The sequence below is a fragment of the Falco peregrinus genome, chromosome 2, assembly GCF_023634155.1.
Source record: "Falco peregrinus isolate bFalPer1 chromosome 2, bFalPer1.pri, whole genome shotgun sequence".
Taxonomy (NCBI): domain Eukaryota; kingdom Metazoa; phylum Chordata; class Aves; order Falconiformes; family Falconidae; genus Falco; species Falco peregrinus.
In genome coordinates, this window is record NC_073722.1 from 24,473,681 (window position 1) to 24,501,271 (window position 27,591).

Here is a 27,591-nt window from a genome sequence, read left to right on the forward strand (position 1 = left end):
TGTTTTAGTAGATAAACTCCCCAACTTAGCAACATGAAAGCTGTCTTCCTTGCATAATATTATAACACCCCATTAAAAAAAGAAAGAAACCTATAACTTAATGTGATAACTTTGATTTAATAACTTGGGTTATGTATAAACTCTTCCTGTCTGAATGCTGATTATGTTTATCATTAAATGGAGGTGCTGGCACATATATATAGGAGGCCTAGGATCTGTAGTAAATATAAAGCCCGTAAATATTTAAGGCGTATTTCAGCCTTTAACACATCCTTTAGTACTGTTAAGTCAAAAATAACTTAAAGCAGATCTAGGAAAACAGCTTAAAACTAATTTGGGAAACGCCGTTACTTATGGAAAATGGAAATGATGTTTTAAGACTACGCAACCGACCTTGGTGTTACCTGTACCATTAGATTTATTAGCATGTGCTTCACACAGGAACACTGCAACTGAGTGAAACCAGAACACCCTTAGCCCTGCCTGCCCCTCGGCTCCTAGGCCAGCCGAGTGGCCCCCGTGCCCACCTGTGGCCTGGCCCTTGCTTGGCTTGAGCCTGGCCCGGATGGTGGCCCCCGGTGCTGGCCGTGGTGCTGAAGGGCACTGGTGGGGACCTGGGGCAGCCCCCCCTGCCAGTTGATTTAGACAGATTCCTCCCACTGGGAGTAACTGGGAGGCAACACACCCATCATCAGGTGGTCTGTCTGGAGCACAGCAATCCCTCCATCTCCCTGCTGACATGTTTTCAAGCCCCTAGTCATGTTTCCTTCCAGAGTCATACCCTTTCCTTCTGCCTGTGGTGACTTTGCCAAGCCAGATGGTAGACCCTTGAGCAGAGGTTTCAAACGGGGCATGGTTTATCAAAAAGTGATGCATTCTGGTGGGTCTCGCTTAAACATGCTGAAGGTTTGGAACATAGTTGGTGTTTATTCTCACAGTGTAGAAAAATGGGTGTCTAAAAGTCCTTTTGAGCAGATGTGCAATTGCTTGCATGTTTGGAAAACGTCTCATATGAGTTGTTTGGGGAGTTCAGAGTGAAGTCTTCTAATGGGAGAGGCGATGCAGCCAACATATCCTTAGCACTGGAATTGCATTTGTGTCTTCAAGTATTTACCTGTTTGCAGTAGAGAAGAAAACTTACCTTGTTTGTGTGCATTTATTGGTTTGGAGGACTGGATGTGTTCAGGATGACTGCTAAGTGGAAAGCGAGGGGTTGCTAACATATTAAAAGCAAATATTTCCAGGGTTTAGTATTCCACCTCTGTAGACTGTGGCAGCGGTGCAGGCTTAGCTAGTAGTACTAACAGCAGTGTTTTTGGATTCTTCATCTTTTGTCATCTTCCAGTGAATCAGCATCTATTTCTGTGTAAAAAGTCATAACATGAAACACCTTAAAAGGGCTGATCCCTACAACAATAAACAATTAAAAGGAAAAACCGAATCCTTGCTCCAGTAGAAAATCAAAGACAAATCGAGCTTCCAAGGAACACCATTTTGTGACGTCCCTGATTACAGTAATAACAATAAAGGTCATGAGAGCTCTGCCATCCTGAGAAGTGATGTTGCTTGCTTAGAAAAGTGGACCCTGCTGAGACTCAGATCAGGTCTGTCTGATAATGGAAATGGAACAGCCGTGTTTATTTCTAGAATGTGTCAGAGAACCTGTTTCTGCTCTTTGGTCTTCTATAACAGTCAGGTATTTATTTACATGGTCTGAAACTCAATGGCTTGTTCTGTAAAATGGAATTTATGTATATGAATGCTTAGTACCTTTCCTTCCCCTTTTGTGTGCTGATGGCATGACATCTTGGTAAGGAAAATGGAAGGGTAATGGGATTTTCCTGGTCTAAGGTCATACTGCTGCCAAAAAGGATGGTTTCAGCCTGACGCTAGTGGCATGTTCCTGCCCCCTTCCCCACTGTACTGCTGTGCAGAGGGAGTGGGATAAGTTGGGGCTAAGCCTCAGAGTTCTTGTTACGTTCCTTCCTGCCCTCAGTATAGTTTAGAGAGGTTATTTTTCTTGGTAGGTGACCGAATCTGAGGTCCAGTGCATCTTTGGATGTATTACTTTTGAGGGCATTTTGTTACCTTATGAGGAATTAAGCCATAAATGTTGGTTTTGTAAAATATAATTTTGGGAGGATATTGCAAATGATAAAATACCACGATGATGCAGTAGACACAGAAATTCATCAAACTTTTTAAAATGGTCAGTAGTAAGGCTTTTGCTTGTGTGCTAATTCATACTGAATAAAACAAAAGGAACTGAGAAACTCTTTGATAGCCTTACACTGAAGAAAGCATGCATTGAGAAAACTAAGTGGATAAGCATGTGTGTGTGCCTGGTGATCTTCTATTTTTGGGCCCTTCTGTTTTAAAATATTGCAGCTAGTTTGAAAATGAATTGAGAGCACCATGTATTGGTTGGAACTATAGAGAATATATATAGAAATGAGTGATCTGTTCAAGGGAGTAAAATTAAGTAACAGCAGGAAATCTGAATGTACTACCACAATCTATTATTACAAAAGCTTTGCTTCTCCTGTTGGAATAAAGAAAACTAATAATAATGTGTAAATTGAAAAAAGTCTTAAGTTTAGAAATCTGATTTCAGATTGTTGGGGTGGTTCTTTTTTTGCCTTTTTTGACTCAACTGGCTGTGCAGCCAAAAAGATGTAATAGAGTAGGTTTTGTTACATCTGTCCTCAGTGGGCTCAGACAATGTGGGACAGAATAGTCAAGTGCAATAAAACTCTAATAAAGTGAATTTCTCCTTAGTGGAAGGATTGCTGAAAATTAGCTGAGGATATTGAAGAATATTTGTCCATTGTTTGTTAGAATGCTATAAAATATATTATAATCACACAATGCTAACACATTTTTGGTCCCTGCAGCTACACCTTCTGCTGTATTACACTGTAAACCAAGGGGATAAATGCTGTAGGTCAGTGACTGGTGCTCTGCAGGTGATCCATACGGTACCCGGATAAGTTGGACCCTGGTCTGTAACCACAGCCGGTTCTTTCTGTGCAGATACCACTTCTGCCATCACTTTTAATGTTAGGTCTGCAGTGGAATTGCTGGTTTGCTTGCAGCTGTTGAGAGACGTAATGTAACTCTGGATGCAGGCAGATGTGTCACCTTACTTGCCGTATCTGCTCTGTGTGTGTGTGTTACCTGTTCACTGAGAAAGGCCATGTGGACTTTTGAAAAGCCACGACAGGAATGAATGAGGAACTTCTATTTGTCTTTTGTGTCCCCAATACTGCAGGTATATCTTATTTGCATTATGATAGGATGCTGAGGCCTGCTTTCTCACATCTGAGGCTGAGTTTTTGATCTGATTTCAAGCCCTGCAAAGCAGTACTCAAAGTTGGTGTGCACAATGATGGCAGAAGCTTTAAAGCACTCAAGGTTGGAGGAGAAGTTACAGTCTTCTAGGGCTGAAAAACTGTTTTTCCCTTTGTCTGCTCTATTAAGTCACCATCGATTTGTTACTTGGGAAAGGAAAGGAACAGGGAGAGATTTGGTGTTCAGTGATGAGAGTCTGCATCAGATGCTGCATATAAGAGTGTTTCTGTGGTGCTAGATGGAGTGTACAGATCTGGCCAGGTGGAGACATGTAGGAAAACGTTAAACCCTGAAAAGAATAGTCAGGTTTTCTTTCTAGATTGTGCCTACTTAGGTGCAGGCAGAGGAGAAGTCAGTAAAGGGAGGCCAGACGTAAGCGGGCCCTTACAGAAGAACATGGGATTATGAAGCCAAAGGTCAGGATCTCTCCTAGAACCTGCAGGAAAGATACTGGGACTGCTTTTCACAAGGATTATGAAGAACATGGTTCAGTTGCCAAGGGAGAGGGAATATGCTGCCTAGCAGCTGGTGGGACTTCACCAGCAAAGGGTAGAAAACTGCAAAGCCTGGATGTTTTTATAGTTTTAGGCACTTTTTGATACAAAGCCAAAGACAAGTTGTTGTTTTAACTTTCCCAGGAATGCTTGGTCACAAAATAAATGTGGGTGCTAAACATAACTTAAACATTATACCTGCCTGACTGATTTGGTAAGAAATGACTGAATTGTCCTGCTTGCTGCTAGAATGCAGCCTGTGCTGGGGGATAGGCTAGAATTCGGTCAGCAGCTATGAAAACTGCAACAGTTTGGGACTTAACTAGAGGAATTTGTACAGCTGCAGTGCAGTCCTCTGGATGGGATTGTGACTCCAGTGTTATGCCATTGTATGTAGGAAGAGACATGAGAAATATTTTTTCCTGAAGTTGGTGGGAGCTGTGTTCAGTGCTATTTCCTAAGAAGGCACCTTCGGCAGCAATAAAAGAGACTGTGTTTTATTGGTAATCAAAACTACCTTCAGAGAAATTCAGCTACCTGAGGGGTAGACTGACTCATCGTTTACAATGTTGGTTAATGACAAAGAATATGTTCAGAGCGATTCAAAGGAGAACGGGGCTGCTGCATTATAAATCTCGCTTCCTGTTTTTGCTTGAAGTTTTGAGACATCCTCCCTCAGACTTGACTAAAACCTACTTCTCTTGTAAGCTGGTTGATAGCACCAAGGTGGAAAATCGATATGAGGAAGGGTGATGAGCTTAATCTCTGTAAAAAGCAGGAATCACCCCCTGCCCTACTTAAGTTCCTTTTTTTTTTTTTTTTTTTAACTGCTGCTTTTTATGCTTGTACAGCTCCGCTGGTATTCTAGATTAGCTGTGCTGTGTTCATGATAATTTCTGGACAGTTTTGAGAGGGCTTGACACTTGTATCATCCCTATATCTGTGGCAGGGATGCTGACACACAGACGGTAAGTAATGTGCCTACAGCTACCACTCTTAGTGCGAAAGTTGGTTATAGGTGATGTATTTTTTATCAAATTCTCTAGGGACAGGAAAGATTGTTTATGTTTTGCTGTAGTACTTCAGGGGTCTTTGAACATGGTTTTCTTTATGACTTGGAGAAGCTCTTCTGAATCCAAAACTAAAGGGTTTAGGTCTCCCTTTTACAAATGTATTCAGACAAAGGAATGTAGGGAGCATATTTAGATTTTACTTTGTGTGGATGCCATATAGTGTTTTCTGTTCAGATTGCTCAGATTTGCAAGCAAATGGTATTGCATGAATGTCATAGATGAAATTCTATGGGTTGCAGTGCTTGAGACACGTTCCCGCTGCTTCCTGGTATTCAATAAAACCAGTGGACTTGAAATAAATAATGTTCAACGGCTCTAATTTTAGCATAAAATTAAGATAACTTGTTGACTAGTGTTATTGTTCCAAAGAGCGTAACATTACCCAAGAAACCAGCAGGACTCATAGATGTATTCCGTTGGAGAGTGTTTGCACAATATCCACTATAAACTGTTGTCAGTTGCTATGATACAATCAGAGAAGATCAAATGGTGGATAAACATTGCATAACTCATCAAAGAGATCAAGTAACGTATATAGGTAAGGGATGGAAGTAATTGTGGCACTGGTAGATATCTGAAGAGAGGTAGTGATCTGAGGCTGGAGGACAGTCACAGAAATGCTGTGCGCTCAGGAGCAAAATGGAAGTAGATCAAGAACCTCGATGATGGAGGAAAAGAGAGGATGGCAGCTTTAAAACTGTGTAGGCAGGAAGGAATAGATGTCCTAGTTAAAACACTGGCAAAAGTTCTTGGAGGAATCTGCACACACAGCAGATTTTTTTGATCCCATGGTATCTTAGAAGGATTTCTTCTTATTCCCACCAAAAAAATTATGGGAGATATCTTTTTCTTTAAATTTTGAGTAATTTTTCTTGCTTAATTCCATCTTGTTTAGTTAGATACTTCTTCATCTTAAAAAGATGACCCCTCTCTTTATGATGACTGCTTTTTTTAATGTGAATTTTTCACTGTGTCAAAGCAGCCAGGTAATGATAGAGTTGTCTTCACTTCCCAAATCACCCCAGACTTCTGACAGTTGTTTGTTTCTTTCAGGTGTCTGTGTAGAGTTATTACGTCCATTCTTGCCTTCCCTTGGCAGGAGAGATCAAACAGAAGATAAACCACTCATGCCTGCAGCAGCGCTCCCTCGTTGCCTAACTACCTATCCTTATTCTTCTTCCAGGTGCACCTTACTCCATCCCACACTGGGGAAAGTGATTCAGTAAAGCGAACAGGAACAGCTTTGTGCTGTGTTCTTAGGGTCAACAGAGTCTGGCAGGTTTGCATAAGAGGGAGGATTTTCCAGCAAGCCACTATATCACCACTGAAAATACCTGGCCACTCAAACTGAAGCAAGAGGGAGTAATCTAAACTCCTTGGTTGATTAGTAAGAAAAAGCTTTGGCAGGTTTTTCAACCTGGTGCTTATCTAAGTTAGCAAAGAATTTCAAGTGATTTCCGGAGAAATGAATACCCCCACTTATTTCACTGCATGCCAACTCAGACTTGGAGATAATGCTTTCTAAATTGAGTTAAACTTCACTGCTTTTCAATACAAGGCGGAGGAGAAAGGTCCTGTTAGAAAGAACTGCAGAGACCATTTCAGAGCTCTGGTTTCTGGTGACCTTTTAATAATGCACAGCAGGACTGAAAGTAGCAGTGGTCAAGTTCCTTGGCTTCAGAAAAATGAAGCCTGTTTTGTGAAGCTGGGCTACTTCAGCCAGTGACATTTGTGGCACATAACATTTTACAGTGTGCTAATGACAATTCCACAAATGCGACAACTGGATGTCTGCTCAGAGAAGCAGCAGCCTTTTTTGTATCTGCCTCACAGGTAAATTCCCTTGTGTTTTGAGTTTTGGTGTCTTTAGTTGATTACTTGTGCTCAAATGTGAGAAGAAATACTACAGAGATAATTATAATCACTTTGAATTTAATCCTGCGGTGACTCCTGCAAGAAATTTTAAGGATATGAGAAAAAAAAATGATACCAGGAAGGATAGAGTGAAAATTTGTATGTGTAGCTGGAAGGGAAGAGCAGACAAAGATGGGGGGGAAAAAAAAAGTAGTATTGGGGTGTAGAGCATCACAGGGATTTGATATGGGTGGGATACACAGAAGACAGGAGACTGGCTAATAATTTGCAGCCCAGGAGGTACCGTTTCTATTCAGCTCTTCTGCATGGTCATATATGTGCCATGCTTAATAAAGGGGAGACCATCAGTGCAAGAGATTTCTCAGTCTGACCAACTTGGAAGCTTCCATCCATTCCCTGGCAAGGAGGACTGAATGGGCACAATCGCCGCCATAGGTCAAAGCAGGGAGGCTTGCAGCTTTGACAGTGCAATTCTTTTACACTGACTTGAACAGGGAAGTCATCCCTTGCAGATTATTTTCATGGCTACGTTCTCCTTCCTGCTCCTGCCCCTCTGTCTCTGATGCTTAGGCCCTCTTAACAAGTGCTTTTTACCAGATCCCTTGGTAGTCAAATCGGCTCTTTTTGCTCCTCGCATTGAGTAAGGCTGTAAAAACTGGAAAAAGGGAATTTCTTGCAGGAAACTAGTAGGATCTGGGCTTTCTTTTTATCCCACTTCTGTGCCATCAGCTGGGAGAAGAGAGCAAAGTGTGGTTAAAGCAATGATTGGGGTGGTTTGGTGGTGGTGGAGGGATGATGGATAACACTGGTGGAAAGGTACTACTAGCTTAGTAACACTAAGTAACACTGCTAGCTTAGTAACACTAAACTAGTTAGCTTGGGTTTAGGTTTGGTGGCTTTTTTTCATAATTGGTAGCAAAGTTCTGCTGAACCAGGGGTATCGCTTGATAGGCATTTACATATGCTTTGGGTGTGTTGTGATTATTTAGTCTGAATGGAGGTGGTTTCTCTTTGGTTCAAGTGAATGACACATAGGGTCTGTGAGTTCAGTGCTGCTTTCCAACCAAATCACAAAATGCCAACTTATCTTTGCGGCAGAGTGTGTGTAGATATGGTACTCAAACCATAATGCCTTCCTAAAAAGCTGTGCACAAAGAAGTGTTTAAATACATAGATGTGGGAGTATTCTGCTGGTAGGTGGGAACCTGATGAAGTAGCTAACAAAGCAGGGATTTCTTACAAAGTCACACAGGAGTGTGAACCATTTCTAACTGCCATGCTATGTCCTGACTCTGAAATTGCTCTTGGAAAACTAACAGTTACTAACAGTAAAAACTGCTTAAACAATGGGTGGTTGCGTGCCTCTTGTAATATTAGCAATGGGAGATAGTGGTGTTATCCTTCAAGAGGCAGTTTTAGACAACATGCATTTCAATGTGATTAACTATAAACCTTCCGTGTCTTTTCTGGCTGTGATTCTCTCTGTCACAAAGTAAGTGCTTACAAGTATGTAACGGGATGATTTGTTGTTGTTAAACATGTTGTAGCCTATGGTTTGTAATGTGTCAGAACAGCGAATAGCAAAAGATAAATAGAAATCCCAGAAGAGAGACAGAAATTAGTGCTTTCAGGTGGTAAAAGAATTTTCTTGGATACTAGGTGATGTGGACAGATGGAAGAGAAATGAGGGGATCTGGTCTTTTTGGAACAGTCGAGCTTTTTGGATGTGATGTGTTATCTCTCCTTAGAATCATTTAGGTTGGAAAAGACCTTTAAGGCCATCGAGTCCAACCATTAACCCGGCACTGCCAAACCCACCGCTAAACCATGTCCCCAAACGCTGCATCTACGCGTATTTTTGAACACCCCCAGGGATGGTGGTTCCACCACCTCCCCGGGCAGCCTGTTCCAACACTTGACCACCCTTTCAGTGAATAAATTTCTCCTGATATCCAGTCTGAACGTCTTTTGTTTCCTTCCCTGTTGCTTCCCTGTTGAGACTTAGTCTATAAGTTCTTCGAGGCAGGGATTCAGATGAGACAGTGCTTTAGAGCAATAAATGATAGTAACGCATTTGCTGTCTGCCTGGCCAGAGCCCTGTGTCAGCAGGGCTGAGTTTTTTTGCAGCAATTCTTTCCTTTTCCCTTGAAAAAGCAAGCTCAAGGGTTTTCAAAACCTGAGTTTTGCTGTTTGTAACTTGATATGTTAGGGTTTTCAAGTTGTTTTACCTGTCTACTTGTTTAAAATCTGCAGTGACAATAATATGCTGATAAATATAATGCGTTTTGCTTTCAGCTTTTCAAAGTTAAAGAAAAAAAATAATATCCAAAGTCTTTAATTTTGTTTACTACTCAGTCCCTTAGTCTCTTCAAGCATTCAAAAAACAAAGCAAGGAGAAAAAAACCTGTTAACAAGAAGATTCTTAAAGGGTTCATTTTGAAAGACTTGAGCTTGTGAATTGATCAATTGTGCCAGGTTTTCCAGGAAATAAACCTGCACCTTTAAAGCTGTGCACAGCTTTCCTTCCAGAATGGCTGAAATGCTTGGCTGGGCATACCCTCCCTCTGCTTCATGTCCTCGGCATCTTTGTGTTCGTTAATTTTCAGGCTCTCTGAGAAGGAAGTTCTTCTTGCTTCTTGTACATGGAACTTAAAGCATAGAGAAGTTAAACAACCTTGTCCTGGGTTTCTGGGCAAGTCAGCAGGGTTTTCTGAAACTTAAGGCAGGGCCTTTGGGTGAAATCCTGGTCCTACTGGCAAAACGACTGAGGGGGGCAGGTTTCTGCGCGTCCTTAATATTGAGAACACAAATAAATGAAATCTTGTCTTCTGTCGTTCTCAAGACACCTTATGAAAGGAGTTTAGCATTTTTATCCTCCTCCTCCAGACAGGGACACTGGGGCTGTATGCAATAAAATGCCATTGCTGAGGCTATTTAGCAGGATGGTGGCATTCCTTCCTTGGGAATAAATTGCATATCCTTTCTGTTCCGGATGAGTGCCATAGCCGCTAGGCGCCTCTGCCACCCCCTGCTACACACTGCTTGGGTAAGCAGCTTGTCATCACTGGGCAGGATTTGAGAGGGCTAATTGGCAGTGCTGGTAGCATGCTAGCTGGGCAAAGTGTCATTTTCCTCGGTGCATCACGTTGCACTGCTGGCGCGTAATCTGAGAGAATGGAAGCAGAGGGAAGCAATGCGTGCAATATTAGACAAGAGCCGGTGCAGCGAGGACACCACGTTTCTATAAATACAAGCTGCGGATGCCTGACCCTAATGGGAACATTATATAGAGCAAGTCCTATAGCTGATAGGGGATTTTGCTGTTTCTGAAGGGCTGGGAGAAACATCGTTCTTTGGCAAGCAGAGCGATGACTTGCAGTGTAGATGTTCTTCTGTCCATTTCTTTGGACACCATTTTCCCTTTCTTTCCTCACCAGTATTAATTTGGGGGCCTTATATTCCCTGCTTTCTCTCCTCCGGATTGCTTCTTGGTATCTTCTTGACTGCTGTGGTGGGTCTCGGTGGGGGCCTTTGAGTCATCTCTGATAGCCTAACTTTACATCCTTCAAAGTATATTTTAATTGCCTGTCTCTGATCCAGCAGGAACAGTGACAGGTCCTCGTCAGAGCTCTTGAGAATCCTCTTTATACTGACCAAAAATCAGATGAATAAAATACGTTCAGTGAGTGCGTGGTACAGGTCTTCAGATTTGTAGACAGGGTGTATATCAACTAGTAATTTTATAACACATGGATATAATAGTGCTTTTTAAAGAGATTCTCAATGCTACCTCAACAATTACAACAGATGAAATAGGGGTGTTGGGGGTTTCTGCTTTTTTCATTCCATTTTTTCATTCCTTTTTTCCCTGCTTTTTTATTTTTCTTTCTTTCTTGCCTTTTTTTTCTTTCTTTTTTGCCTTTTTTTTTCTTTCTTTCTTGCCTTTTTTCTTTCTTTCTTGCCTTTTTTTTTTTCTTTCTTTCTTGCCCTTTTTTTTTTCTTTTTGAAACATCTCTAAACAAATATCTTTGGGACTGAACTGGCTCTTTTACAAGGGACTGTTCTGCTTCCTCATGTTTTTGGTGGGGATTTTGAAGGTGATATGTGCGGTGAAAGCTCGTAGACTGGGATGGAGCTGGCTTGAGCAGGGATCTGAACCCGGCCTGTCATCCCAGTGAGAGAGGTCAGAAGCCCCCTGGTAGGGTGCCCAGAGGCTTGGCAAGATGGGATGGTGCAAACAGCTTCTTCCCAAAGGGGGCCTTGGAGAATGGAGCGCAGAACTGGGCACGGGATGTGGACTGGGGGCTAGCATTGGGGACTGGGCAGGCCTCTGGATGGGCATGACCTGCTCCCATCTCCAGTTTTTTGGCATCTCTGCAGGATGGGTCTGATGGACTGCTGACGTTGAAAAGAGCAGAAAGAAGCAATTCTTAAAGGGAGCAACCAAGAGAGAGGCTGAGGGCTGCTGCTGCTGGCATCCTCTGCTGAAGACAGGCAGACGAGCTCTGGGAGCCTGCCTGTTCTTCTCGGAAGGGGGGTGCCAGTACTGCTTCTCTTCTTGCCCCTTGTAGGGTAGGAAGAGAAACTGCTAGCAGTGTGTCTTGGCTTTACCTAAGGTAGAGCAGGTGAGCTGCTATGTCAGAAGTTCTGCCGTGGTTTTCCAACACATCTTTTCATGATCAGTTGCCTCCTCCGGAGTGTATTCCTGCTGCAGCTTTACACCTATTTCCTGGCACTTGATGTGTGCCCTGCCTCAGCAGGGGCAGGTTTTGTATGTCCTGTGCTGCAAAGCAGGCTCTCCAGAGAAGGAATTGGCTTTCACTTAACCTTTGTATCTCCTTCTACAATTTATCTTTAAAGGCACATCTCAAGCATTCCATGCCACAGTGTGCTTTAGTATGGCCTGTGACTGGTCTGAAAACTGTGCTAGCTGTAGAAGCAAGAAATGTATGTTTTAATGCGCAGTTAAAAATAGCTTTGTTTGTTTTAAAGCACCCTCCCCTACCTGGTATTAATTTCCATGGAGTTGAAGAATTTTAAATTCTCTTGGTTTCTGTGATGGCTGCACACTGAATTTGGAATATTAGCCATTCCAAATGAAGTTTTAATGACATCAACAGTATGTTCCTTCCATTATACCGAAATCGTTATAAAGCGTTATGTCTTAAAGGGGAGACAACTGCTGAATACTCTGCTGTGTTCTGTGTTTTTTCATTCTTTTTCTTTTTTCTTGTACGTTTGAGTTGAACACAATTCAATTCTTCATTAGATGTTCTTGGACTGGTAGCAGTATTGCTTTGGCTTTGTTCCTAAGTACAAGTTAATGTAAGTAAGGGTGCCATTCCAGTTTCCAAAGAATGAAACAACCAACAGAATAACCTGACAGGCTAGTTATCAGGCTGTGGTTACGTGTTCAGGTGTATCAGACCTGTATGTTATCAGATAATTTGGCAGTACCGACTTCATATGGACCAGGTATGAAAACACAGCCGCGTTTCTGTTTCATGAAGGAGAATATATTAGAGCACACAGTAACTGAGCTGGCTGTGGCAGAATAGGTGATAACTAGTCAGTCATAAACATCGGTCCATAAAATGCTGAAAACCTTGCGTTGGTAGGGTGAGCTTGTGCAGTCTGGTGCTTTGTACTGGATGGCTGTGGAGTTCTCATTCTGCTGCAGTGCTTCCCAAAATCAGGCTTGCTTGCTTTTTGGCACTGCAACTTCTATTCCTCATTTACTTCTATGTTGATGCATTTGGCAGTTTACTTGGAGAGCCTCAAGTGCAAAGATGTAGCAATGCATTTGGGAAGAACCTTCTTGAAGGAAGGGAGTGCCTGTTAAGAGCTGCATTAGACTTCAGGTACATGTAAGGACCCTGTTAAACTTTATCTGAGTTGGCTGTGGGAGGTGAGAAGTACTTCTGGGAGGGCTACAGTTGCGCATCCAGGCTTGAAGGGGATGGCTCAGAGAACACGTATTGTAACTGGCCTAACCAACTGCAGAAATGAGGCAAGTTATCTCCTTGTTTGATTCCGCTGCTGCTTAGCAGAGCTATGTTTTAGATAGCTTTGTAAATAAACTTTGTAAATAAAAGGCCTTGTATCAAAGCCTTCAGACCTGTTGAATTTTTCTCTTCCTGTAGAAACTACCCATTGGTACCCATCTTCTGGGGTGGAAGAACAGGCAAAATTTTCTTCCTGCACAGTTAACGTGATGGTCTGAATGTTATTTCTATCTTTTATTACCATTATTTATATCAAAAACATTTCTAAAATTTTTAAAACTTGTTTCCCCTGCTTCCCAAGAGCCCTAGCAAAAATCTAGCAAGAAAAAGTAAGTGTTGTGAAGAGTTAATTATGGAAGGAAAATACCTTCTGAGGCTTAGCTGGAGGCTGATAATGAGTTTTCATTGCCTGGAGGTACATTAGGATGAGAAGAAAATGGGTAAGGAACTGGAGTGGGGCTAAAACTGGTTTTAGCAGGGTCTCAGTCAAAACAGGGTGCTAGTAAGTTCTGCGCAGTAATATCCAAATGCTATAGTCAAAGCTGCTGTTACCACAGCTACGCTTGCTTCAACAACTTCAAGGAAAAAACAAGCGAAAAAAACCCCAAACCCCAGACTTCAGCCATACATGATCTGAGCTGATTCATGCTGGAAATTAAATAGTTTCCAGAAGATGCACAGTGTTCAAGATGGAGGGGAGAAGGGATTTCCTTGAGGACACCTTTCAAGTTTGGTATTCAATCTCATACAATCACCTTGAAAAGAAACAAAAATGTGCTCTGTTTGCTTGTCTACCGCGAGTAACTGCTAAGTAAGGTATGTGATGGATCCAGGTAGAACTGGAAGTAAGGTGTACTCTATGTTCTGAGAGAGCTGGCTGTGGGGAGTTAATATGCTTAGAAAATGTTATCCATCTTAGCATCTCCGATACAGTTTTTGTGGAGGCACCTCTTGCATTTTGAGCGAGTAGTCAGATCCGCAAGGGTATGGAACCAGGATGAAGGCAAGTGTAGATGCCATGAAGAGTAAGCAAAGTGACATAAGGGAGGAGCGCTGTGAAGTTCATTGCTAAACCCGGAGGCTGCCAACATCTTCAGTGCTTACGTACATCAAGAAAATAAGGAGGCTCCGTTCTCTCGCTTGCCCCTCGGTTGTGAAGACTCTTTCTGCATTTCTCCTAGCATGGAAATGTGCACGCAGAGGTTTTAGACATGAAGTTACCTAGCGCAGCAGACAGCTGGGGGTGGCAAATCCGGCAGGTTCAAGGTTTGCCAGTGCTAATACTCTGAGACATCTGCACCCTACCGCAGAGGGATGGGTCAGGTGGGTGGGATGGTGGTTACTGGCCCCCAAGGCACTTCTTCCTCCCTCAGCAAGGGGGCTAGCAAGCTCAGATCTCCTGGCTCCCCATCCCAGCTCTGCTTCGTTCCCTTCTTTCTTTATAGGTGGCAGGTGCGATCTGGTCTTCATCTGGAGCTGGACGCAGCTCTCCCTTCTCAGCACGGCAAAATTCCTTATTGCTTACGCTTCTTGGTGGCCTGGAGCCAGCTACGATTGCGTTCTGTGTCCTTACGCATATGCGTGCACGCTGCTGTAAGGTGGTGGAGTCCTACGGCAGGGGTGTGGGTAAGGGCTTAGGTCAAAGTAAGTGTAGTTGGCTTGTAGAGGGGACCGTGTTTCCAGGAGAAACAGATGAGGGAAGGGATTAAATGAGGTGAGTGGGGTGAAGGGTTAGGTGCTTGGAGAAAGCCTCCCAGAGGCAGGAGGGAAGGCCGGGACTAGCTCCAGTCATCCCCAAGATGGGCAGTTTGGACCACGGACAGATAGCTGACACGTATTAGTTTCAATGTCACTAGGTGAAGGGCTCGGCTTACACCAAAGGCATACGCAAAGCAAATTGTAGTAGTGGGATATTCCTATTAGTTTGGGACCCCACGCCCTCTTTGCCAGCGGCAGAAAGGTTAGGTTTTCAGGGTGTTGCCCCTAACTTCTGTGATTGCCCTGACGGTGGCTGGCATTGCTGCTCTTGTGTGGCTTTCAGGGGCTTTAACAGAGACGCTTCCCACAGTCGATTGGTCAAATGGAGCAAAATGTCACAGGGGGCAACTATTTTGATCCCTTTCACTGGGGGGGCTGAGGGGAGGGAAGAAGGGGGCCATAATAAATGTCATAACAGACCTGAAGTTAAGAAGTGTTCCTCCAAGCTTGGAGAATGTTTGCTGGATTCTGCCTCTCTTTTTGAGCTGGAGCGAATGTGGAAGGTGAGCTGCTGTGAACCACTGTTTCTCCTCCTGCTAAAGGAACCCGATGGAACAGTTGGTTCTGTGGACGGACTGGAGGTAGGTCTGGGCAGCCTGGTTTGGGGCTGGATGCCGAGAGGCAAAATCATGCAGGAGGGATGCAGTGACTTCCAGTCCGCAACCCTAACGCTTCCTTTTCCCTCTGTAGCAAACTAGGTATTTCAGAGTTTTTCTTGTTGATGCGGGGCATGACCAGTGTAAGACTCTTCTCTGGTGCAAGGTCTTTTGCAGCAGGTTCTGTTACTGTAACACGGGAGAGCTTTTAGACAGTCTTAGGAGCTGGAGAGTCTCTGAAAGCAAGCTCTTGGGTTTTCCCAGGTGGGTGTGAAATCCTGTGCCTTGCAACATGGTTGAAAGAATACAGACGTCCAGTGGAAACCTGTCTATTTTTGCCATGTGTTATTGCTTGCTTAATTGGTGCTATGTCGATGATTACAGGGTGATTTCATGATTTTTTTTTTTTATCCTGTGTGTGATCTGTCTAGTCTGTGCTAGCATATTACAGTTACTTCTTGGATAACATCAGGCTTGTGGTTTGTTGTCAGTGGCAAATGCTCTTGCTGAGCCAACTTTTTGATCTATTTAAATCGTTAACATAAGTGGCATAACATCTCCCCGGAACATTGTGATAGCAAGATAAACTGTGTTTGGTGTTAGGAAAAGAAAGGTTGTATGTCTGTCTGTATCTTTCAGAAACTGTTGAATGTTTTTAGGCCTTAATCTGCAGCCATAACTACCCAGCTCTAACATGCAATTATTAATTGGGAGCGGAGCCAGCAAATACTGCACAGTTGGAACTGATATTCTGAGAACTGTGGAAAACAATGCCAGAGAGCAGAGCAGCAAAGGGAATTGGTTTGTGATAACTGCGTGTACAAGAAACAATGGGAGAGAGAGGAAGATAGGGGATGTGTATAATGGGCTTTGTGTTTCCCAGAGAGACCTAGTTAGGAAGATGTGGAAGAAAAAAGTCTTTGAGTCATTCCCTTTTCCATATTGGAAAGCCTCCTAAACATGTTGTCACAAACCATCTGCATGCTGAAGATGTGCAATTTGATAAGGTATGATAGATTGTGTTATAAGTGTGACAATAACAAGGGGCATGTCTGAACACACAGCAAATATTTTCCTTCTCCTGTGGAAAATGTTTATGCATGAAAGCAGGGTTTAGCTTTTGACAGCCAAAGTAGTAGATGATGACATCAAAAGCAGATGCCTCTTGTAAAGCTGATTTCTTGTAAGTAAATGAATAGTTGGTTTGTGCAAAGTTGACGGGTGAGAGGAAAAGTGCAGGGAGTCCCTTGATACCTGTGTGAAAGTAATATGATTTGCTAGTACGAGAAGGTGAGTGACTTTGCAAAATGCAAGTCGGTGAAGAGCGAGGTCACGCAGGAAGCGGTTGATGGTTAGCTCTCAATTCAAGAAGGCCCGCTAGCTGTTTGGGACCAGCAAATGCTTCTCAGTGGAGTGGGGGAACTGAAGTGCTGGGATGTATTGCTTATGCCACAGGAACGGAAAAGATGGGGCTGGCAAGCTGGGGGAGAGCTCTGGAGATCTGAGGTGGCTGCAACAGCTTCCCCGGCAAGACTGTGTCACAGGGCAATGACTGCTGCTTGCTGAGAGAACTTAGTTTGTCCTCTGCAAGAACTGCTGCCCCGCACCCTGGCTTTTTCTGCTGTTATCAGCTGCATCCTCTGCCTGCTCCCATCCTCCAGCACAGATGTGACAGGGCTGGCTGGGGTCTGGCCAGGAAAGCCTGTGTTAGGATGGAGCGTGCTCTTCCCTGACACCCTGGCAGGGAAAATGGCCTGCTGTGAAATGGCAGCTTGCTGTGGGAGCGCTCAGGACTGCTTTGGGCTGCGGCACAGGTGAGAATGCGAGAAGCGTAACACTGGCTTACAGCCAACAGTATTTCTTCTTAATGTTCTTCCTCCTTTTATTCTCTTTTCCCAGCCCAAAGCATGGGAATGTAGTAATTGCATTTTGACCCAGTTTCCAAAATCACTGTAGCATAGACTTTGAAGGTGGGGGGAAGCACTTAAGAATGAAAACTAGCCATTAGCTAGTACCAGTGGGACAGGAACATCAGCAGGCTGCTAGAGGTATGCACTAACAGGCTTGCGGAACAACTGTTATCCGGCAGATTTTTAAGAAGGAAAAGAAAAAGAAGTAATTGCGTTTACATTTTTTTTGATATTTGATCCCTGATATGTGAACCTTACAAGGCCGAGTTCAGGTTGACTTCAGATGAAGTACTCTAAGCATAGATGCTTGTGTAAAGTGCCTGGATTTTCAAAACTTGGCTGGGGATTTCATGGCAGCCTTTCTTGTGGTTATTTCTGGCACCTCTGGCTGCCAGTTGGAACATGGGGCTATAGATATGTGTGGAAGTGGAAAGGCATGGGTGTGAGCGCTTGTGTGGAGTAGGAGCCTTTTAATAGAAACAGGCTTGGTTTAAGATGGGTTTTTGAAATGCGCAAAGACTTGGGGAGCAGATGTAAGTATGAAACCAAAACCAATTTCCTCATTCCGGCTATTAATACAAGGGGGTGGGGGGAAGGTCCTTTGAAGTGATTTCAAACAGCAATTAATATCTCTTGGAATCTCCCCATCAACTCAGTGAGAAGTCTTGATGTGAGAAGGAAGTTGGGATTTAGCCTTGCAAAATAAGACGGACAACAAATTAGAAAGAAAAGACCAGAAGATGTTGTCCTGAGCGATGGGAATACAGTTTCCCCCAACTTCTGCTGCATCGGTGCTCTCGCTGCCTCTGATGCCACCCTGTATCAGGAGGCTGCCCTGGCCTGGCCCAAGTGACAGTCCCTGTTCCTTTTGGGCAGGGAGTTGTAAAAATCCTCCTTGAGGAGTAACGGGAAGCAGCTGTGCACCGCCAGGAGAGGTTACTCAGATATTTCTTGGTGGTGTGTGTTTGGGGCCCCCTTTGCACGCAAGCGCTGTTCCCTTGCCTTCCTAGTTGAACCCAGCGGGTGCCTCACAGCCTAGCATTGTCCTTGCTCTCATTTCTGTGCATGTGTTTTACCCTGGCCGTGGCTGCCCCCGAGGTTTTGGGTTGCTGGTTTGTCTATTGGATTGTGTCATGGACAATGTCCCAGAAGCGGATGCTCCGGCTGGAGAGTTGGTTTCTGCATCTGTATACTGCGACCCTCACCCTTCTGGGACTCGCCATAATATACATTAAGCGTTAATGCATTTCAGGGGGTCAAAAGGTTGAGCTAATGCTACTTCTAGGGCATACGTGGCACTTGGAATTGCACAATCAGCCGAGGAATACCACCAGTGCTTAGACTTGCATTATGCTGCCCCTGCTGCAGTTGAGAGAAACAAAGGGTGTTAGTGTCCTGGGCTGCATCTTCCCACCAAAGGCAAGGCTGAAAATGAAGACAAAATCATATCCTGGAGGGCAACCTGTTGCTGCTCTGCTGCAGATAATAGCGGTGTAAGAAAATACTCTGCTCTCAGAGGAAGACCTGGTAGGTGCCTTGAGGACGTCCTCTCCCTCGGTGGGGAAAGATGGGAGCTTTGAGATGGGATGGTGAGCATGGGGGGAAAATGCAGGTGAAAAGTTCAGGACTCTCAGAGATGGAGATATTCCGTGTCTGTTTGTATTAATAAAATGATATGTGAGATTCTCCAAGGGAAATATTTTATGCTGGTGCTGTGTAAGCATAAAATGAAAACTTGCCCTTTGACAGCACTACTATTTTCTTAAAATGCTCCACCAGAACATGCTGTCCCTTCATATCTGTCAATACTCTGTTGTGCCCCAAGTTCCATAAAGCACACAGAACAAGATGTTGTCTCAAGAAAGTTGTCTCCTGTTGTTAACATAAATGTTGAGGTGAAGCCTGAGTTTATTAGTCTTTAAGGCAGAAGATATTGTTTCTGCACGTTTTTACTTCACACAGCGCCTTAATTTCTGTTAGTCTTAAGCTGATAGGCCTTCGGTTTGTTTTGCTGACTGGAAGCTTGTAGAAGCTGAGGCCAACCACATGCTTCATCTCCTTCTTGTAGGCGGCAGCCTGGACCCTGATCTGTTCTTGCAGGTTAGTGCTTCGCCGCAAGGCATCGCTGCCTGCCCTCACTGCTGTGGGCAGAGCACCGGGCAGCCCTTGCCTGTGCCCTTCTGCTCAGCAAATCGCCTCTTTCCATGGAGTGGAGATGGGGCTTTGCTCTGACATGGGCTGTTGGCTGCAGCCTTCTATAGGTGCTGCTGCCTCAGGTAACCGCTGGAGGCTTTTAAATAGGTGGTTTCAGCAACAGGACTCATGGGTGGATTTCTCCTTGGTGCCGTTCCCCTGAGCTCGCTGGTGTTGCCTTACATGAAGTACACAGCTCGGCTATGTTGGGAACAGTGGTTGGAATATCCGACAGAGTTGGCCAGGGAGGGGTTTCATGCCTAACAGAATCTATCCAAAGGTCTTCAGATGGAGCACGTTGCCTTTGGATGACTTCAGCTCGGGTTGCTTCTCCCTTCCTTCGTGATGAATCCCTAAGATCTGGGCTATTCCTCATCTGCCCAAGCTTGCAGAAGCTGTTGTAGAAGGCTGCTGGGCTGGGAAGAGCAGTGAAAGAGCAGCCAGCTCTCACCGATGCGTTTTCCCTCCTAGCCTCTTGGCTTTCGATGAGCAGTCACGTCGCAGGTAGCTTTGTCTCCTGCTTTCCCTTTCCTTGTTCCTACATTCCTTAAAACTGCATTACAAGGGGTGAAGGGCTCCAACAGCAGTGCTGTCCCCTCACGAAACAATGCCATGAGAGAGGGAAGCTGCTGGCAGTGGGTTTTTGTGAGGATTTTCCCATTGCAAAAATAGTCCCCTAGCACCTGAAACCTTTTGTGGGAACGCTCCCTGCCACAGTAGCAAAGGTGTCACAGCTGCTGGGGTGCAGACTTTTCTTGCCCAAGAGGGACAGGGCAAACCCCTTGCTACTAACTGTTCTGATTGTTTCTGTTGTGATTGTGCATAATCTCAGAGTGAAAAAGAAAGAAAGCATTTTATGTGGGGATTGTGTGGTTTTTTTGGTTGTGATTTTTTTTGTTTGGGTTTTTTTTTTTCCCTTGTTTTGGCTTGGGCAAACATATTCATCCAATTTTACTTGCACTCTGCACTTTTTCTTCCCCCCCCACCTAGGATGCTGTGCTCTTCAGACTGTCCTGAAGTGCCAGAGACCTTTTGGAGTTACATGTGCTCCTGGGGGATTGTTGTTTGCTATAAAATACTCTGTTTCTGTTGGAGCTACTAAACAAATAATTTAAAAATCATTCTGTCCTCAAAGCTTTATTTATAAGCACCAATTTCTGGCTAAGTATGACCTGCCAATGTTTGTTTTTAAATGTTTTGTTTAGGATACGTTTATATAAAAGAGTAGAGAAAGAGCAAGAGATGTGAAAATCCAAAGCAGTGAATAATCATGGTGCTGTTAAATTTTCTGAAAAGAAAAGCAAACTTTTCTGATGACCCAGGATAGACACTGGGATAATAAACTGTGAAGCCCTTCCCAAAGGGGGAAAAAAAAAATCAAAACAACAAACCAGCCTTTGGTATATAGTGTTATAGACTGTGTCTGGCATAAAAATGGCCTGGAGTTTAGAAGTGAAGTGACAGAAAGGAAAATATGTTACTTTATTGCAAGTACCAGTTGCTCCTGTGTAGCCTTTTTCCCTGTATCAAGAGGGCCCCCCAAAGGGGGAAAAATAGGTGACACTTTGAGAGGTAATCGATGGGAACACTGTTGTTTACTGGGAATAAAAAGTCTGTGTTATTACAACAGGAAAATGGTTAAAGGCAAAGAGCTGAGATGAAGAAGAAGAAACATTCAGATGAATATCTGTTGTTTAAATTGGCTAAGTAAAGGAAAAAACAATGTTCCAAGAACAATAACCTAAACAGTACTGGAAATCAATTAATGATTAATTGCCTGGAGCTAAGCAATAGAGATCTCCATGGACTTTACTGTGTTAGTTTCCTGTTGTGATAGTTTTATAGCTCCCCCCCCCCAATATCTATCACAAGACATCACCTGAGAAGGGACACTCAGATGTATGTATGGTTGGATTAGGTAGAGAGGTTGGTAATTTATCAATACAATAATTGTGTTACTGTTGCTGCCTTTAGAATAAGAGGGAGCCACCTCTATCTTGACTTTGTGGCTGTTGTAATGACAAACGTGTTTATCAAAGGCATTTCCTATAAATATTCAGTTTGTGGCTTATACCATCAAAAAAGTTTTCTTTTGTTTCTTCAGACTCAGCCATAAGCAAAGCCTTTCGGATCCTGCGGCGGCATTCTGGATGCGCTTGCCTTGTGAGAGCATTCCGCGGCAGGAGGCGTTCTGCAGGGAAGTTGCTGTCTTGCTGTGGCACGCTGTGTTCTGGATTTCCTGCTGCTGCCATTTGGCATCTCTAAAACCCCGTGGAGGTGTTGCAGAATGTTCCATCTTGATGGAGGCTTTTGTATATAGGGCATCTTTTGAAGAAGACTGTACTATCTGCTCTTGGATGTTACCAGCCGGAAGGCTGCTAGGTTTGAATCTCTTAGCGAAGCTTAGAGCTCTGTCCCTTGGGAATAACTGCATTGGAAAGAAAGTTCCATTTCAGGATCACCTTACTGTGTTCCACCTTTCAGGGGCTTGGCACTCCGGCACAGTTATGTATCCAGCTGATATTTTTATGCATCAGGAAAAGATGTAGTCTTGAATTAAGAGGGTCACAGTGACCTGCCGTTCAATCTGCTCTTTCCTGCAGGATACTCAGTGCTCGAGACCAGATGCTATCAGTGTATGAGAGGCAAGGATTCAGTTCTAGAGAAGCAGGCAGAGTTTGTTTTCCTGATGTAGGTAGCCTCCTAACATTAATGCCTGTCACCCTCAGCTTGTTGGAAGGTGTCTTCCACCAGCGGGTAAGAAGGCTTACTGAGGGGGCTGCTGGTTTTTGACAGCAGGCTGTGGTTTTTGTCTGTTAGTCATGTTGGTGGACTTGGCCTCACACTGAGAGTGGGTGGTAAGATTTCTTCGTGTCCTTCCAGTAGGCAATAAAATGTCAGAAGTTTTCCTGAGCTGGTGCACAGTGAGAAGGATTGTGGTAAAGACGAGGGTTAATGCTTTGTGAGCGTTTCATGCTCAGAAGAATCGCTCTGGACCACAGTACAGGTGCTGTACGAAAGGACTGGAGGGCATGTTGGCCCGTGCCTCTAAGCTCTCATGTTTTTTGACCCAGGGTGCTGATAACTGAGGAATGAGGAAAAGAAACTAATTTAAATGACAGCTAGGGGAGAAACTGGGAGGAGAATAAATCCTCCTGATGTAAACACCACTGCCCTTATTAGCAGCCCCCTATATCTGTCATAGAGCAGACAAGCACTTCCAGTTGTGACCCATTTAGGTACAGTTAGCCTTGTGCTACAGGGGATTGCCTTTAGCCCTCTGATTTCCCTCCCGTCCTGAGATGTGAAAACAATCCATGTCCCTTCTGACCTGCTTTCTGCATGAGCTTGCGCTGAAGCAGGGAAGAGGCAATGTGTTTGAAGGTATACAAGTGCTTCAGTCAGCTGGGCTGCTCCGTTCTTCTTTGGCCTTCTCCTCCTTCACTCGTTCTAGAGGGGGTGAGTATTTTTTGTTTCAGTATCCCAACAGTTGTAGGTGGCGGAAGCGTGTGTTTCGGCATCCTATGCTCTGGTGGTTATTGTGGGTGTATAAACAAACACACTTTCTTTATTTTAACAAAGCCCTGTGTTTCTGGCTCTTTGACCAAAGGCTGGTTTGGCTTTACGCCCTCTAGCACTGGGCAGGACACAACTTCAGGCGTATGAAATCAGCTTTCTGCACTGCTCCCCGAGGCGCTCGAGCCGTCCTGCAGAAAGCCCAGCTTGCTTGCTGCAAAGGGGTCACCAGCCACTTACCCTTCTCGGGGTGGGGGGCTGAAGCTGGGGTTTGTGCTGGCCCCGCTCTCCCCAGGAGAAGCGGGGTTGCTGATGGGGCAGGTTCCCAGCACGGGCCCGAGTGGCACCGCAGCCTGGGGCTGGCTCCCTGCTGGTGCTGCTGCTGCCCTGGCACCCCGACAGCTCAGGGGCTCTGTGCAGCCCTGCTGTTACTGGATGTGATGGGCACAGTGGGGTGGTGCGTGGGGGAGTTGCTCGTGCTGGAGATATAAGGCATGTTTTTGCGAGGAAATACGAGCGTTTTAGAAAATGCAGTCCCGGAGGTAGCAGTTGGTAAGAGACCTGCAGGTCTCGCTTACAGGTCTGTACAAAGCACAACCTTGCGCTGCTTCCCAGGCGAGCAGAACACAACACTTACATTCATACATTCTGATCTCCAAGTGTTTAACCTTCCAACTTTAACTAGGGATCTACTGAAAAAGCTGTTGAGACAAATACACTGTGCTACCAGCAGCTGCCAGAAGTGCTGGAAGGTCCCAGAAGCAATTGACCCAGACGGTGAAATCCCCATAGCTCTCTTCTTTTGATGTGAGTGAATAGACCATTGTGGCCTATACGGCTATCAAAGTGATTCAGGATTGCTCATTGCTCTCAAGCAGATGTGATGTATTATTAATGATAAGCACATCAAGCACACATGGCAAAAAAAACCCCACCACCCCTTAAGCCTCCAGCTTCAATTTTGTCTTACCTTGGCTGGAAGGTTTTCAGCACCTCCTGTTTCTGCCTCCTTCCAAAAATGAAAGTATAAGCCAGCGCACGGGAAGTCAGTGGGAATTTGGCAATTTTCTTCTTAGAGCCCCGCGTGTGGTTTTGCAGCAGGTGAGCAGACAGGAGGCTGAAACAGGACTCTTGTGGAGTTTGAAAAGTCAGCTCCCCATGGAATACTGTTTTCACAGCTAACTGAGGCAGAACTATTAGAAAATGCAGGACCTGCTAATCAAGTTTCAAAAGCCAACCGGTTTATTTACATTAGACCTTGAATAGCCAGCTATCAGGTAATGCTTTGCTGAGACACGGGGTTGTATCTAGATTTCCTGGGAAGCGGAGGGAAAGGACAGGTGAGTCCTGATTCTTGGTGACCTGAACACAAGTAGGGAATACAAATATGAGAGCTACAAAATTGGTTCTTGTGGTTGCCCTTAGAAATCAGTGCTGTGGGCTAATTCAGCTGTAAGACTAAGGAATGCAATGCAGGATTTTGTTGAGTTCAACAGCTAGAATGAACTGCATACCTGTATCTTTATAAAAGAAACCTAAAACGCCCCGAAACCTCAAGGTCCTTTGGAAGAGCCATGATCCAGGATTGAGTCCCGAAAATAGGTGTGATTGATTTTGTGGATGTGAAGAGGATTACTTGCAGGCACAAGTGTGTTCAGGGTTGAGCCTGCTTTTGTAAATGATGACTTAGCACTGAGGGTTTGTCAACAAAGGAGAAGCTGCGGCAAGCCTCTTAGATAAGTACAACTGCAGTCTCTCTGCACCTAGTTCTTTCTATTGAAACAGTTTGATCCTCTGAAACTTCCTGACTTAGTCTGAATTACTCCTGACTTAATCCAATGCAAATAATTTATCGCTCGGTAGCCTGCACAAAACCCTGGAAATGCAGAAGCTGCCAGTTTTCATCTACTTCAGCATCGTCTCTGACTGACAACGCTGTGGTCAGCATGAGCGGCTTCTGAGGAATCTACCAGAAAAGCTGTGAGATGTATTTATGGAATAGCCTGCCCACAGGGAAAGTTTTACCCTACCGATTCCACTGAGCATGTGCGTTTCTGTATCCTCTAATTTTTACCATCATCTCTTTGGCGGTTCTTACAACCCGTAGACGTGTTAAATGCTGTCATTGACAATGATACCTGATGCGACCCCACAGGCAAATTGTGCGCTGGACGAGAAGGCAGAAAAATGATTTCTGTGTAGCAGAGGATGTTCAGCGGAAGGTGGCATCCTGTTCCGTGCCGTTGTGGAGACAGGCTTCTATGGCCTTGGTCGTGAGAGGGAGGTTGGCTTCAGCAGAGGCTGGTGGCACACCTCATCACCAAGCCTCTGCGTGCAGGGCTGAAGCCAGCCGGCTGGGAAGGCAGATTTAAACAGCTGGCCAAAGACTCCCCAAACAAAAGTGTTTCTTTGTTGCCTGTTCCGTGAATGGAAAATTAGCGGGTTTTAGTCCTGAGTGATGAGCTTATCTCTGCTTATGAAATCAAACAGCAGAAATATTGGAAATGTCTGGGTAATTTTTAAGAGGGAATATGCGGGCCAAAGATGTATAAGTAATGCCAAAAGGTATGTGTATACATTATGTTGGACAAGTCGGCTCTAGATGATGGGTTTTTATTTTGTCAATCGCAATGACAGGCAGGATTATTGGGTCCCTTACCTGGGCATTTCTCTGTATGCAGAATGTACTCATTTTCAAACTTGGCCAAGATAATTGTCTTGGCTTTTTATTTAAGGGCTCCTGGAAAGTTTTGATAGGGTTTTAGATCATTGAATGTTGTGATGGTGTATTTAAAGACTGACTTAAAATCATCCATCCTAATGTCAAAACATTTTTTAGCCATAAAATTAAATGCACAGGTTGAAAGTGGCAGTATTTTAAGTTTGTGAATTGTAAGGAGGTGGAATTGGTATGGGAGTTATTTAGATTTGTTGCTAAAATAGCAAGTTAAGAGTCAGCTGCTGAGAACCATCCAAGAAGTGCTTTCACTGAGGGAGCTAAACACTTGGGGTGGGTGGGGGTAGCCTATAACCCCCCATAGCTGTGTATGCAGCAAGATGCAACAGCAATCCTCTGAACTAGCTCATGTGCCTTTTCTTGCTAATGTGCCTTTTCTTCAGAAGCTTCTCAGTTCATTTATAAATGGAAGAGAAGTTGGAGGTACGAAATAACTGGGATACCATCAGGGAGTTAAAGCATGAAGAGTCATCCTTCATTCCAAGCAGTTGGAAGAGAGGAAGATGTATATGTACAGTTGTTTATGTTTAGAGTTGAACATACAAAGCTGCTCAATTGATTAAGTGCTTTGCTTTTGTTAATATGGGGACTGTCATTAGTTCAAATGAAACATAGCTTTAAGTGATGAAAGTCATGGCTATGCTGTCAGTCACCCACTGGCTGTTTAAGAACAGGTACTTATGGAATCTGATTTATGAAAAGGGGGCAAAGGAGCCCAAGCCATGACCTGTTCACTCACGTGCAGACCATCAGTCTGGGATCTTTCAGGAAAACATTAAAATGGGGGCGAAGGCTCAGTGGCTTAAAGGCAGTTTTCAGGGGCTGGGGAAAGTGCAGAGGTGACAGCAGCAGAAGGGAGAGGAGGAGTCCAGGCAGGAGGTGACTTCTGTGGTGCTCTCACTCCAGCCTGCAAGTGCTGCGGTTTCTGTTGCTGCTGTTTTTTTGCCTGTCCAATGGATTGCATATTATTCCCTAATACTGAATTTGGATGGGTGACAAAAAGTGGAGCTTGGTAGTTGAGGAGTAGCTGAAGAGGCAGTGCCTGTGTGGTAATGGTAAAACCTTGCTGGAGAAGTGGAGTTTCCCCCTTCCAGAGCTACAAGAGGCTCCTTTGTGCCCCCAAGCCTCCAGCTCTGCTCCGCTGATGGATTGCTCTTCTGCCCTGTCACTTGTGAGCCTTTTACAGAGCAGAGCCCCCTTGTTTAAAAATATTTTACAGACCTCGTCACCTTGGCCTGGACAGGAAAGCCGAGCACAAGAGCTGCAGCTTTTACTGAACTAGATGCGGGTTATTGGTATTAGTGCTCTATTCCAACACCAGTCTGGAAAGAACTTGGAATTCCAAGGGCAGTTAGTGTAAATGGAAGCGTGTACAGGACAGAGGGGGGAGTGAAACTACACCTGTGGGCAGCAAAGGTGGGTTGGTGGTTGGTGAGCCCTGCCACACTGGAAGCCAAGGAAGAGCACTACATACAATGGTACTTCCTTGCAAAATTATAATGAATGGACCAAATGATGTTTTATATGGGGTCCCCTCCCTTTTTTTTTTTTTTAATTTTTTTTTTCTCTGTAGAGCCAGGATGGTAGCCGGGCTGCTGTCAGGGGTCGGGTTCTGGCTGGGACAGTGTGCTGCTCTGCCTGCAGCCTGCCCGGGGCTGCGGTGGGCCGCTGCTGCTACTTCTCCGGGCTGCCATCCAACCCCCCCTGACCACAGGTGGCCGGCATCCCTCCCGGGGGGCATACGACGGCACACACCCTCCGTGGGGGTGGCCGACATCCCTCCCCGGGGGGAGCTGACACGCTCCAGGGACGGCTGGCATCCCATCCCTCCCGGCGGGGGACACGGACACGCTCCGTGGGGGCGGCCGGCATCCCTCCCCGGGGGGGGACACGCTCCATGGGGCGGCAGCGCCGAGGCTGCGGGGCGGGGAGGGGTGGCTGGAGTGGGGTGGCTAAAACAAGGGAAGAACTAAGCGGGGGGAAGGGCCGGGGCCCAGCGGGCAGGGCCGCCTCTGCTCCCCCGCCCGGCGCCGGGGCGGCCCGGCCGGGCCCCGAGCCCCGAGCACCTGCCCGGGCGGGCAGA

General features: G+C 45.0%; 1 protein-coding gene across 2 annotated transcripts in view; it reads left to right on the top strand.

The window, feature by feature from the left end:
• Window positions 1-27,591, top strand: part of SLC4A4 (solute carrier family 4 member 4) — a 236,799-nt gene that overhangs the window by 21,026 nt on the left and 188,182 nt on the right. The gene's annotated exons all lie outside the window — the stretch shown is intronic.